The sequence below is a fragment of the Thermobia domestica genome, chromosome 4, assembly GCF_964235325.1.
Source record: "Thermobia domestica chromosome 4, izTheDome1.hap1.1, whole genome shotgun sequence".
Classification (NCBI taxonomy): Eukaryota; Metazoa; Arthropoda; class Insecta; order Zygentoma; family Lepismatidae; genus Thermobia; species Thermobia domestica.
This window is the reverse complement of record NC_137457.1, coordinates 236,396,754-236,409,106: the sequence shown is the minus strand read 5'-3', so window position 1 is coordinate 236,409,106 and position 12,353 is coordinate 236,396,754. Positions and strand designations below refer to the sequence as shown.

The window sequence follows — 12,353 nt, the reverse complement described above, 5'->3', positions numbered from 1 at the left end:
TATAAAAACCGCTAAAAGTCTATCTGAACCACAATTGGTTTTACCACTAACCTTACTTAGTTTATGTAATGTAGGTTTTCGAACGCTAATACGGTTTAAGTTCGTTCGCCGTCTTTCTGATTGAACCACTTTTTCCCCAACATGAGCACTAGACCCTAACCGTTGATTTCTATTTTGACGGGATGGTGATCCCTTTTGCCTACTAGTACGTGATAGTCTATTCAAATAACAGTCTTTTTCCCTATGGTTGTCCCCACAAGAATAACACTAACACTGTTTTCTATCTGTTATTCGTCTTCCTGTAGAAAGTGCATTGTATAACTGAACGTTTTTTTTTAAATAGTTCGTAACGGTTTACTTCGGATATTAATTCATACAAGGACGTAGGCTTAGAATAACGAAATGGTTCATGTTGGATATCGGGTATGATCCCCTTCCACACATATTCAAGTATTTCTTTCTCAACTCTTACTCCCATACACACAGAATAAATTTCAACTACACTATTAATGCAATCAGATGTTGATTTATCCGGTAATTGCAATAGATCCACATAAATATGTACTAATTCTCTGTTTGCCAACGTGGACACAAATTTACAAAATAAATGTCTACATATTTCTATCCAATCGTAAGTAATTGCAAAAATACTCAACAACTCACGTAAACAATCGCTGGTTTTACCTAAGGCAGCTATTAATACTGATTCCACAGGGAATAAATTTAATTTTGTTATGTTATATACTTCAATCCCAAACATAAACAAATTATAATGATAGCTCCCATTACATACTGGGAATCTATTTACATATTCTTGGAAACTACCTCTTGCGGCATCTACTGTTAATTAAGAAAAATACAAAAAGAAAGAAATGGGTTATGTTTATTACTATTGTTAAATTCCTTATCTTTCTTAATATCAGCTGTTTCCCCTTCTAAAATGCACCTGCTCTGGTCGCCTTCCTGAGATACATTAAAGGGATTATCTAAACCACCTCCTCCCAAGGTCATTGCACGCTGAGTTGTGCTTGTAACAACGAAAGGAGTGCTACTCAAAGCAGGCATTCGTCTAACTTCATTTTCTACCCCTGAGGTGTTTTCTTGCAAAAATGAGAAGTCCAACAAATCATTATTCCTGTTTATAAATAATCCTTCGTCTCCATTATCAAAATGGTTTAAATTTAATTGCCAATTAGCCATGAAACCTACATATATGTACTGTATATATTATGCACACAATCTTTACTTATCTATACGTTCCTGAAAAATATATACAAAATAATCATAAATGCTATCAAGCACATAAGTACACTGCTACACAAGAAAACTACAACCGAATAGAGAGATCGTCCTTACCCTTTTTTGCCTTATTTCCACTAAATGTAAACACCATACTATGCCATACGTTAGCTTTTAATAGAAACATCTGAAACCAACCCAACCTCCTTCTACCTGCAGAAAATTAAATCTCATAAGCAGCATAGAAAAGATAATCATTCTGAATATTTATGTAACGTATCTACTACCAACCTACTTAGCCTTCCGTATCGTCACCGGGAGAGAGGTTATAAAGTTATCCCTCCATTTCATTTTGTATAATAAAGGCAGGTTTTATTGGGATGGTAGCGCAATAAAATTCCGATATTACCTTAGTAATAAGATCGAACCCAATTTTCTACAATAAGCAATTATGACGGCTCTTATCTTCGCATTCATCTATCCATAAAATATAGGTATATCCTAGGATACAGAGGTGAAACTCAATGATTATGATGAAATAACGATTTATGAAAAATCCTAACTGCATCAAAATTATGAACAAGAAACAATTAACCAACTGAATATCTGTATTGGACGTTACAAACTATCATAAGTGCTTTAGACTACATTAATTAATCATAAGCAAATGCTCCAATCACGAACAAAAATAATTAATTCCAACTCACCAGCTTGAAGATTCCGTACCATAGACATAAAATATAGCAGGCTAGGACAATATATAATATATCACACCAATATATTGATAGCACATTAACAACTCACTTTTCCATATATAGGCCACTACCAATTAAACATCTCAGAATACTTTAACTATATATCTTGGAAAATTTAAATCACTTCGCTTCTTAGAAACAAAACTATTTGAAAATACACTTGTCTTTTCCAACTTCCGTTAATATTTTAATATTCCAGACTAAACCATGAGCATCACTCGGAATTATAACTACGCACATTCGGCAAGTAACTTAACCATTTCACTGTGGAAGGCGACGGAAAAAAATTTCCCTAACCTGCGAATGTCGATTATAGTCGACGTGTTAAAATTTGTCTGTATCTTGGTTTTGTCGATTGTAGTCGCCAAAGGTTTTCTGTGTGATTTCTATTGTTTATCGAAAACAATAGAACACAAAAAAATGAACGGTACAACTTTGGCGACTACTCTCGACAAAGCCAAGATACAGACGAACAAATTTTAACACATCGACTATAGTAGACATTCGCATGTTAAGGAAATTTGGTTCTGTCGACAAAAGTCGACTTCCTCTGTGAAAGGGTTAAAAAACTGACGTATTAGATGAACTATTTCTATAGCTTCCAGTAGACTTTTTCCCAGTTTGGCTTTCAGAATGACTATGACCCAATCGCCTTGTAAAGCGCTATATGTACAAAATAATTCTACCTGTCGCCGCTAATGGCGCCACTAGTAACTAGTACTTAACAGCTGACAAAAGTTTCCATCTTTCTTTATTCCGAATCCTAAATTAATGTACTTCATTACAATAGAAAACTCGTTGTTCCTTCCCCTGTAGCATTTATTTATTTAACAATCACCAGACACATCTCAGGGTCCATTTTACACTGGATATCTAAAACTGGCAATTTTATATTGGATTTCCTTGTTCGATGGAGTTTGCATGACAAATCATTGTCCGGCAGGCACCAGCTGCAAAGGTCATAGATAACGGGCCATTTCCCAGACAATTCGAAAAATATGCATACCGTAAGTGATAAATGGCAGTGTGTGTTCATAGTTGTAGGATTTTATCAGGAAATTATGTGTTTTATTTTATGCACGGATTCATGTAGCTATTAGATACATTCCGCGTAAGTGGCCCTAGTTTTTAAATTGCACATTATGCACGTAAAAACGGTAATTCCTGAAAGATACAGCTTCAAATATAAAGTAAAACCTAAAGATAAATGTGAATTGTATGTATTTCAACTGGTATCTATACGGTATTAAATCTCGTACCTCTAAAAATGTGATGAAAGGTGTCCATTAATTCATGTCGCAAGTTGCAAACATAAATATTATATAAGGCAATGCCATGAAACTTTGTCACTAGACTTTTGTGTAGAACATTTATAAGTTTTTTTCTCTATATTTTAAGTAAAGGTTATGAAAAGTTGTGATATTTAGCCAACAGATCGAGGAGGGTAAGAAAGAAATACCCATTTGCATCGCTAATGCATTGTTTGACCCAGAGGTAAAAGTGAATCTGAAGGGTAGAGGGACGGATGACATCACGCCGTCCCCCGTGCCTATCTTTGTTCATTGTATTTTTTTTTAGAAAGTAGGAGGACGCCATATATATTTTTTGGAAGTGGAATAACGGCATCTTCCCGCATTCTCCTAACTTTTACTCCTGGTTTCACCAGAATACAGTTAACGTTTAACTTTCAAACCGAAACTAATACTTAATATATGGCATAATACTTAATATATTATAATACTTAATATACTTAATATATGGCTGTTTTTCTTTGTTTCCTTTAAATGTTAAAAAACGAGCTCGTGGCGGGTTTCTGACATGATGGATTCAATTACGTTTGTGTCAAACTTAAACCTAAATATTTATATGTTATCGTTAACAATTCTGCTGCCATTAACCCTGGAGCACTAGCACGTGATCATGTAGTGTAAGCACTAGAGCCTAGCCTCTCAGACACATTTTTTGAATTTTAGGTGTTTACCTAACATTTCTTGCTTATTTTTTAGAAATATTTTTATATGTGCATTAGATCGATTTAATTTGAAATGAATGAAAACTGCTACATTGTAGTAGGCCTATAGCTATTATAAAAATTAAATACAGAAATTCCAAAAATAGGGTAGAATTTCGTTTATTATGTTGTATGAGAATCAGAGGAACGTAAATCCATTTCCGCTGGTCTACGTGAGAAAGTAAGATTTTTTTTAATGGGAGAGATACATAAACTGTAGATACTTTAGTACCTCTTAACTCTAAGGAGAAGAGATGGAGTCACGTCGATTTCACACCAAATGGAGCTTTCAAACTTATGTGTATATATCCGAAAAAACGAAAATTGAAAATATCATTTTTGGAGTTACGTCACTCTGGTTCTCGTACAACGATATTATCAAAACTTGAAATGTTTCAGTACGTTATCACAGGATAATAAGTTCGCAAATGGCTCATGAAAAAAAAATAATTTGAACCCTAATTAGCCTACTTCCGAACACGAAACTTCTATACAATTCTCATATAGAATTGGAATGTTGGAACTTTTATTAAAGGGTTTTAAGCATCTTTGTCACAGACTGGGACGGGGTAGGGAAGAGGATATGGGAAGGTAGTTGGCCAGGGCCTAGTTACCACTTCGCCATTTGACTGGTGTAACTGAGGGAAAACCCTGGAAAAACCTCAGCCAGAATTGCTGGCTGCTGGACGCGAACCTGCTGAATGTGAAGATATCTCTCTACCAACTGACCTAAGGCCGCTTGGTTTGTTATGTAGAAGATACAAATAGTTGGGCAAGCTTGGCATGAAAATTTACTATGACTGAGACAAATTAGCTTTTTATAAGTCTTGCAGTAACATTTATCTTGCTCACTGCCTACGTTTTCTCAAAATTCCTCACAACCTATTCAGAGCTAAATTGATCGGGATTCAAAAAATCATCATCATCTAAACTTTCTTCTGACAGCATTATAATTAGTTGGCACTCTCATTCTTTAGCCATTGTGACTGGTAACTTTAAGCAATGATATAATTAGGTAGAACGCATAGTAATAAAACAATAAATGTCACTATTATTTTTCTTCCCTAGTTTTATTAACTTTATTTACGTTTCATTTGAAGAAAACGGGCACACTCAGATCCAATAACCCTTTTCTCCAGATACAGTCAGTGAACGACGAAATGCACTCTACAACTGAGAGGTAAAAGTAGGAAACTACAAGAAACTACGGCCTTCTCAACCATACGTAATGATTTCAGGTTCGAGAAACATATGGCAAGGGTCTAGTGTTAGACTTGGCGTCAGTGCTGCTGGTATGATTTTTCTAAACCTAAGTAACTTTTAGAACGTGATTTATGTAAAGTTACTAATAAATAAACAAAAAATATTATTGTATTTTAAATCATGTAATACTGAGTGAAGTGTTGTATTTGCCAATTTTCTGTGGAAGGACACTTGTTTTACTTTGTTTTTCCAACTAAAGATGTGAAGTCACTTGAAGCCCTGCCGTCTCATTTGAATTTCTTCAACATGACTAAATATTTTGTTTCCAACATCCTATATGAGTTCTGTGTATATATAACATTTTTATCGTAAAATTCAACACCACCGTCACTGGAATGAAAATGTTTGGATGCAATGAAATATTGCACGAAATGAGACTTTGAAAACTTAGGGGAGCTCATGAAGAGAGCTATGCTTATGTGACTACTTAATCGTCTCCGATACCCTACAGTATTGGCAATGTTTTATTACCGTTGAGTATGGCTGGTCATAATTCTTTGAAGCAAACGTCTCTCTTTCGACGAAAGCAACTTCTCGCGATTTTGAACCGGCAGTATGGTTTTCACTGTTGTATTATTTGTTCCACATAATTTTCATTATTTGTCACATACTATATATGGGCAAAGTCAATTTACCGTTTGGTTACCATTGCGCCAATACTTTTGGTATTGAGGAAATATATTCATCAGAGATTCCTAATTTCAGTCAATCATATTTGCTGGATCACGCAATCACGTAGGGTAGGTGTTTTGCGACAAACTACGCACTGTTACGTTACGGTCAATGTCCAAACAGAAACCTTCATTGGGTCACTGGATGACCGAAAGACGTCACTATTGGGTCATAACTTATTCTCTCTTGGGTTTCAGCGTGCCCCAACAGCGGCTCACGTTGGGTCTCGTGATGACCAAACGATATCCCTATTGGGTCACAAATAAACCTGTATTGGATCAACGTTGGGTGAGAGGTGGACCAAACGGAGTCACTATTGGGTCAAACCACGTTCCATTGTTGAGTCATTTTGTACCTAAAAGAGTCAATGTTGGGTCTTACAATGAACCTTTGTTGGGTCAGCACCAATGACCACATTTTGTAAGTATTGGGTCAGCAAGTGACTCCGTTTGGTCACACGTCACTGCACATGTTGGGTCACACACAACCCAACAAGTTGCGTCATTTGGTGGTCACGTGATCACTGTTGGGTCACCTTTGTAACCACCTAACGGATAAACATTAACCACATGTTGGGTTAAAACTTGTAACGGTTCATGTGACCTTGACTTTTTAACCCATTATTTCGTCATGTTTTAACTCCATTGTGATCAATTTTACCTCACTGTTGGGTTATTTGCACTCCTTCTCTTTTCCAAGCGACCCCACAATGTGGTTATTTCTTACCACACGCTTGTTCACTTTTAGCTACACGTTTTGTCAAACGCATAACCGGGTTAATGGAATTTACACTTTGTTGGGTCATATTGTATACCAATTTGGGTTCAAAGTGTTAACCGGTCATACGATTTCACACCAATCGGGTCGTTGGGTTCAATTCCTACATTTAACTACACGTTTATTTGAAATTATTTCAACCCAATTTACCTACGCTTTGACCCTATTTGGGTCGGAGCAGTTTTAGCCACCTGGTTGGGTTAAAAATGCACCAATAGGGACATTTTCAACCCAACCATTTTTCTCAGTGTACAGGAAAACTATGGAAGAAGATAGTAAGATTGTTAATGATACAGTCTGAGTTGTGCTTTGTTGGATAAATGCAAAAGGAACCTAGCCAACTGTATGCATGATTGTAACTAGTATGTGACAAAATATCAGAGGTCCTCAGTTAAGTTATTCGCAAGCTCTAAACAGCCCTAAACCTAGTCCGGACCGCCTGAAGTTGTGGTTTCCAGAATTTTGCGTTAGGTTTGAAATGAAAGACACAAAGGAAGGAATGTGTCAAACAAAGAAAGACGAATATTTAAGTAATGGCAATCAGAATTGATGGCAAATTCTAATGCTTGGCAGTTCGAAAGAAAACTTAACGCTAGTTACTCTACATAGATAACAGTTATTTACTTTAAATTCGCTGTGGTAAATCTACCCAAATTGTTTTTAATTTTTTTTCTTTCATATGTTGGTACAAGACTGGGATTTCAGTAGATTTCAGTAAAAGATGCCATTTTGGTATGGGAATGCGCAAGTACAATCTTCTCTGTCTTTCGCTGTGTTCCTTCACCTCTCGCTCTAAGGAAGCGTACCCAAGGTTAAGAAAATCAGTCTCCTTCCCATCTGGGGCCGGACTAAGTTCGAAATACCTTGTTCCTTCAGTATAACAACTTTGATTCGTGGCCCCGTGCGGTGAAGTGGAAAAATGATCTTTCTTCGTTTGCCGACTGAAGGAAAATTGGAGCGTATCAGAGGAGCGACTATGTTTTGAACTTCATGCGGTGAGGATGATACCGGAGACAATGTAGAAAGAAACTACAGTTCAGAAGGTGACCAAAAGACAGTACGATGGGTAACAAATGCAACAATGTGCTACAACTTAGAAACAACCAAACCGAAATCGCGTAACTTCCTCCTACGTTTCAAAAAGAAAATTCTAGGATAAAATTTGACCAAGATACGGATTTCTTTTTAAATTTAAGCATTTTATAGTGATTTCTTTCCTCATGGTCGCCCATGGATCCGGTCGCGATTGATGGCCATGTTCTAACATACAATGTATTCGTTCAAACTAGAATATCGCTCATCTGAGCCAAACATAACATGCTCTGTAAATTTCAGATAATATTGTTTGAAGTTGGTATCTTTTATTGCACAACCACAACTTGACCAAGAAACAGGGTGCCACATTACATTGTAGTTTCTGACATTAATTCATTACATCTCATTTCAGTTTATTTTTTTGAAAATCCTTAAGTTTATCGATAATTTTCAAATTTTCTCTAACTTTTCATTAATTTTAGTGGGAGATAGTCTTGGAACAGTCTGAGACGCACGTGATCCCTTTCAAAGCCCTGAAGTATAATTACGGGCATTAATATTAATACCATTCGAGAAATATTAAAAATTTCTCGTTTTTCCGGGCGAATTTAGACAATTTGGAATTTATTTAAGTTTTTCTCAATTTGTTAGACTTTGGTTTTTACTCCCACTGACAAGTTCATCCACCAAAAATTTCACCGAATCGAGATTCAAGGACCTCAATTCACGGTAATTCTCAATAATATTGGATTTTCTCTAAAATTTAAAGTGTCCTACAACAATGGTATTATATACTGGAATTTCCTGAGTTTCTCAAATCCTGACCCGAGCTGAGTATAAAGTTCTAAAACAGTTTGGTTCTGCGACTATATCTAAATTCAAATGGGACCTCATGACCCGCACGTAATTTGCATGCAGGTTCACTAGGATTTTTCATATTGTAACAGCAAATGAGAGAAAGTCATTGTTTGGCCGTTCTTTTGGAGGCGTAAACACAAAAGTTCATTTTCCTTACGGGAGATTCAATGTTCAATTTTTGAAGCAGTTTTTTTTTCATTGACTACTGGTAAGGATTTTGGTAAGTTTAATTTGCTATAAAATGCAGTAACACTCATCCACAATGCTACTATAGTCGTCTCGAACTTTATTTTGGGTAAGGCTCAAGTTTTGGGGGACAAAAGGCGTGAAGAGGTGATGGATGGACTGTCACCAAAACCCCAAATTGTATTTTGGGAATGTCAGTAAGAGTCAGATTAATCACAAATGTCACAGAGTAAATGTTTCGAGGATCCTTGCATGTGCCAGAGACTAATATGGTGCTACAGACCCCTTCTAAAAATTACATAAATCACCATAAATATCCTTAACAGACTACAAGAAGTAGTTTTTTTGTGTGTGTGTGTGTATCAATTAATGTGAAGTTCGGTGTTGCTGTAATAAACAAAATATATGTATTATAATACAGGATGTTATTTTGGTAACGCACCGCCTTAAAGGAGCACAGAGCGCGAAACATATGATGCTGAATTTTTATATGAATTCCTAATTTTATTCTGGAAATGCCAGTGAGCGTCAGATGGGGACGCGGCACTAGTCCTAAACGGCACAAGACCTAAGTCATTTCGCGGCACAAGTCCTAAAAGGCACAAGTCCTAAACTGCAGAAGTCCTAAACTGTAGAAGTCCTAAAAATCTCTTGTGGCGCTACCATCGCGTCCGTAAGAAGAATACTGTTAATCTGTTAGTCAAAGTTTTAGATATACTGTTTCATATTACAGAACCAGATTCTAGCTTAGTTCTTACAAGTAATTTGCAGTACATATTCTATCGTTATGGAATACAAATAAATAAATAAATAAATAAAACCTATTGTTGTTTCTTGCATTTTGCATGATAAAATTTGTATGGTGACAAAAAATTAACTACCTATCAAATGTGATTTCCAGATCTTTCATAATGTCTGTTTTTTTCTATTTCCATGCCGTTGACCTCGTATTAGTAACATAATGTTGTGTTTTAGTTATATAAGTTACAAAGTTTGCTTTCTTTGTGCTGATTTGAACTAAATTACTTTAAACACATATATTTATCATATTCAACGCTTTCCGTAGCAAATAGTTGTCATACTCGTAATTAACTACTCTTTATAGTTACCATTATTAACAATAGTTTTAGTATTTCTAACATAGCTGTTACCGTTATTATTATAGTAATAATAATAATAATAATAATAATAATAATAATAATAATATATTTTTGGTATGGTACATATTTAGACTTGAGTCTTGAAGCCTTGATTGTGCGTGAACTTAAAATCAAAGGTTATGCCACGGATGGCAAATTAAGCTTAACACCCAAAACAAACTCTTGGACCCCCAAGTGGGAGTTAGTCTGTGTTTAATAATTACAGCAAATTAATAATGTGTATAATAGAATGTGAAAGAAACACTCTTTAAAAAACTAAACTGCGTCATCATGCTAAAATACTTTTTTTTAAAAAAAAACTAATTAATCATCCACTTTGTACTCTCATTTGCTTAACTCGACGAACCCAGACCTAAAGGAAAAGAGTTTTCTGTCTAAATTTTATAAGCAGTGGGAAATTTTAATACTATAGAAATCCTTTTTTCTTAGAAATATAATTTTTAAGACGCTGAAACATATATTGTATTACTTTTAGTTAAAAGTTGAAATACCGAGTTTCCCGCATCCAGCTTAAGCAAATCCTTCTTTACTTTATAAATATTTTCTGAATAAGTAATAAGGAATTTGAATATTAAAGAAAGTGCACACTTTTTTCAGCAGAAAGTTTATATGTCAGGTTTCATTTTATTAGCTTCAGAGATTTACGAAATACACTACTCTTTTTCTAAAAATAAATCTTACCGCAAGGTTTTTACGATACGTATTTCCAAAAATTATTTCTTATTTCCTGCTTTTGTAAGAAACTGATTTTTTAAAATTAAAATTTAACGACTTTACTTCACTTATCTTAACTCTTTTATATAAGAGTACAGAATATAAACATAGTCAAACTTATGGACTTTAATGAACAATTTCCAATTTCTTCTGACTTAACTTATGCATACATTTCTCACAAGCTGTAGTTTGAAATCCACGCACTTTCAAGACCCAGGTTTCAAAAAGGTAACGAACTGAAAATATAATAATAATAATAATAATAATAATAATAATAATAATAATAATAATAATAATAATAATAATAATAATAATAATGTATTTATGTACATGTCTAATATGTATATATTTATTGTCTTATTGAAACTTTTGTAATTTGGAAATATACCTTTGGTTTGATTTAAATATGAAAAAATACTACTCCACTGGAAAAGGCTACATCGCTAAATGACTATGTATTAGTTTCTTCAAAGGTATCGTGTTGCGTATTACATTAGTAATTTAACGTTATTTGTTGATTTTTCTTGCTTATATATATTAAATCTATCAAAACACACTGTGAAGTATAGTAAGTGTCTGCGTTCTTGGTATATATAATCGGTCTTTACTGTTCACTTGTGAAATATCTAGTGGGCTTTTGTCCTAAGTAAGCAAACTTTTTTGGTGGGCTTTTGTCCTACCTTTGGAAAGTTAGAATGGGCTTTTGTCCTATTCTTAATAACATACAATCCACAAAGTATATATTGTCTCACCCACGATGGTCTCAAGAGGAAATAGACTCTCGTGGCCGACTGGTAGGATTTTCAGTGTTTTGAAATTTTAAGAACACCGCTTCTATCACTTGCATTCAACGAATAATCAATAACTTGTTCACGCTCTCAAGTAAGCTTTGGTAGAATCCAAAAATATCGATTTGACCATATACGAGTGCTTAACTAATTTATGGGCGTACTAACAGGGTGTTAAGACACCGACAGAGAACGATAGCCAACAACAACACATTATTTATATACCGCGAAAACATAGACATCACATAATAAGAAGACTTCGTAACAGTCTACCACATTGGAGATTCATAAATCATATCAGGGCCCATCGAGCGCAATAGCGTGAGGATAAGCAGTCTCGGGGAGACTGTCGGCCACCAGTCTGTTGGTGGTGGGGTTCGTACACAATAAAATAACAATATAAAGAATAATCAGTAGCCTTGGAAAAGGCTGTTTATATAGGGACTTTAAATTAGTCCGTATCTAAGGCGAGCTATGCATCTCGAGTGGTAGATGATTTATTAACACACAATTACAATAGCAATTAAGTCAGGACGCAAAGGCGCAGATGTTCATCTCCAGCAATGAGGCTATTGAATGACCACTGGTCCAGAAGGACAGAGTTCGGGTCCCATAGCAATACAGATAACTAGCAGGCGTCGTTCTCCTTAGAAATTAGACAAGCGGATTTAGTACGCAAAAGAATGAATCATTAATACTAATATAAATTAACATATGAAGAATATGCCAAAATAGATCTCTCAGCACAGTTAATATTAGTGTGTAAGCTTCAGCGAGTTGGAATACCACTGCTATCAGCCAGTTTAGATTACATAACCATTATCATCTCAAACTACATCATATTGCTACCATTAAACAAAAAATATTACCGCTCGTATTAAAAGAGATCTTCGAA

At 35.0% G+C, this 12,353-nt stretch overlaps 1 protein-coding gene across 1 annotated transcript in view; it reads right to left on the bottom strand.

The window, feature by feature from the left end:
- LOC145683063 (uncharacterized) overlaps positions 1-12,353 on the bottom strand; it is a 334,454-nt gene that overhangs the window by 219,322 nt on the left and 102,779 nt on the right. The window lies entirely within an intron of this gene.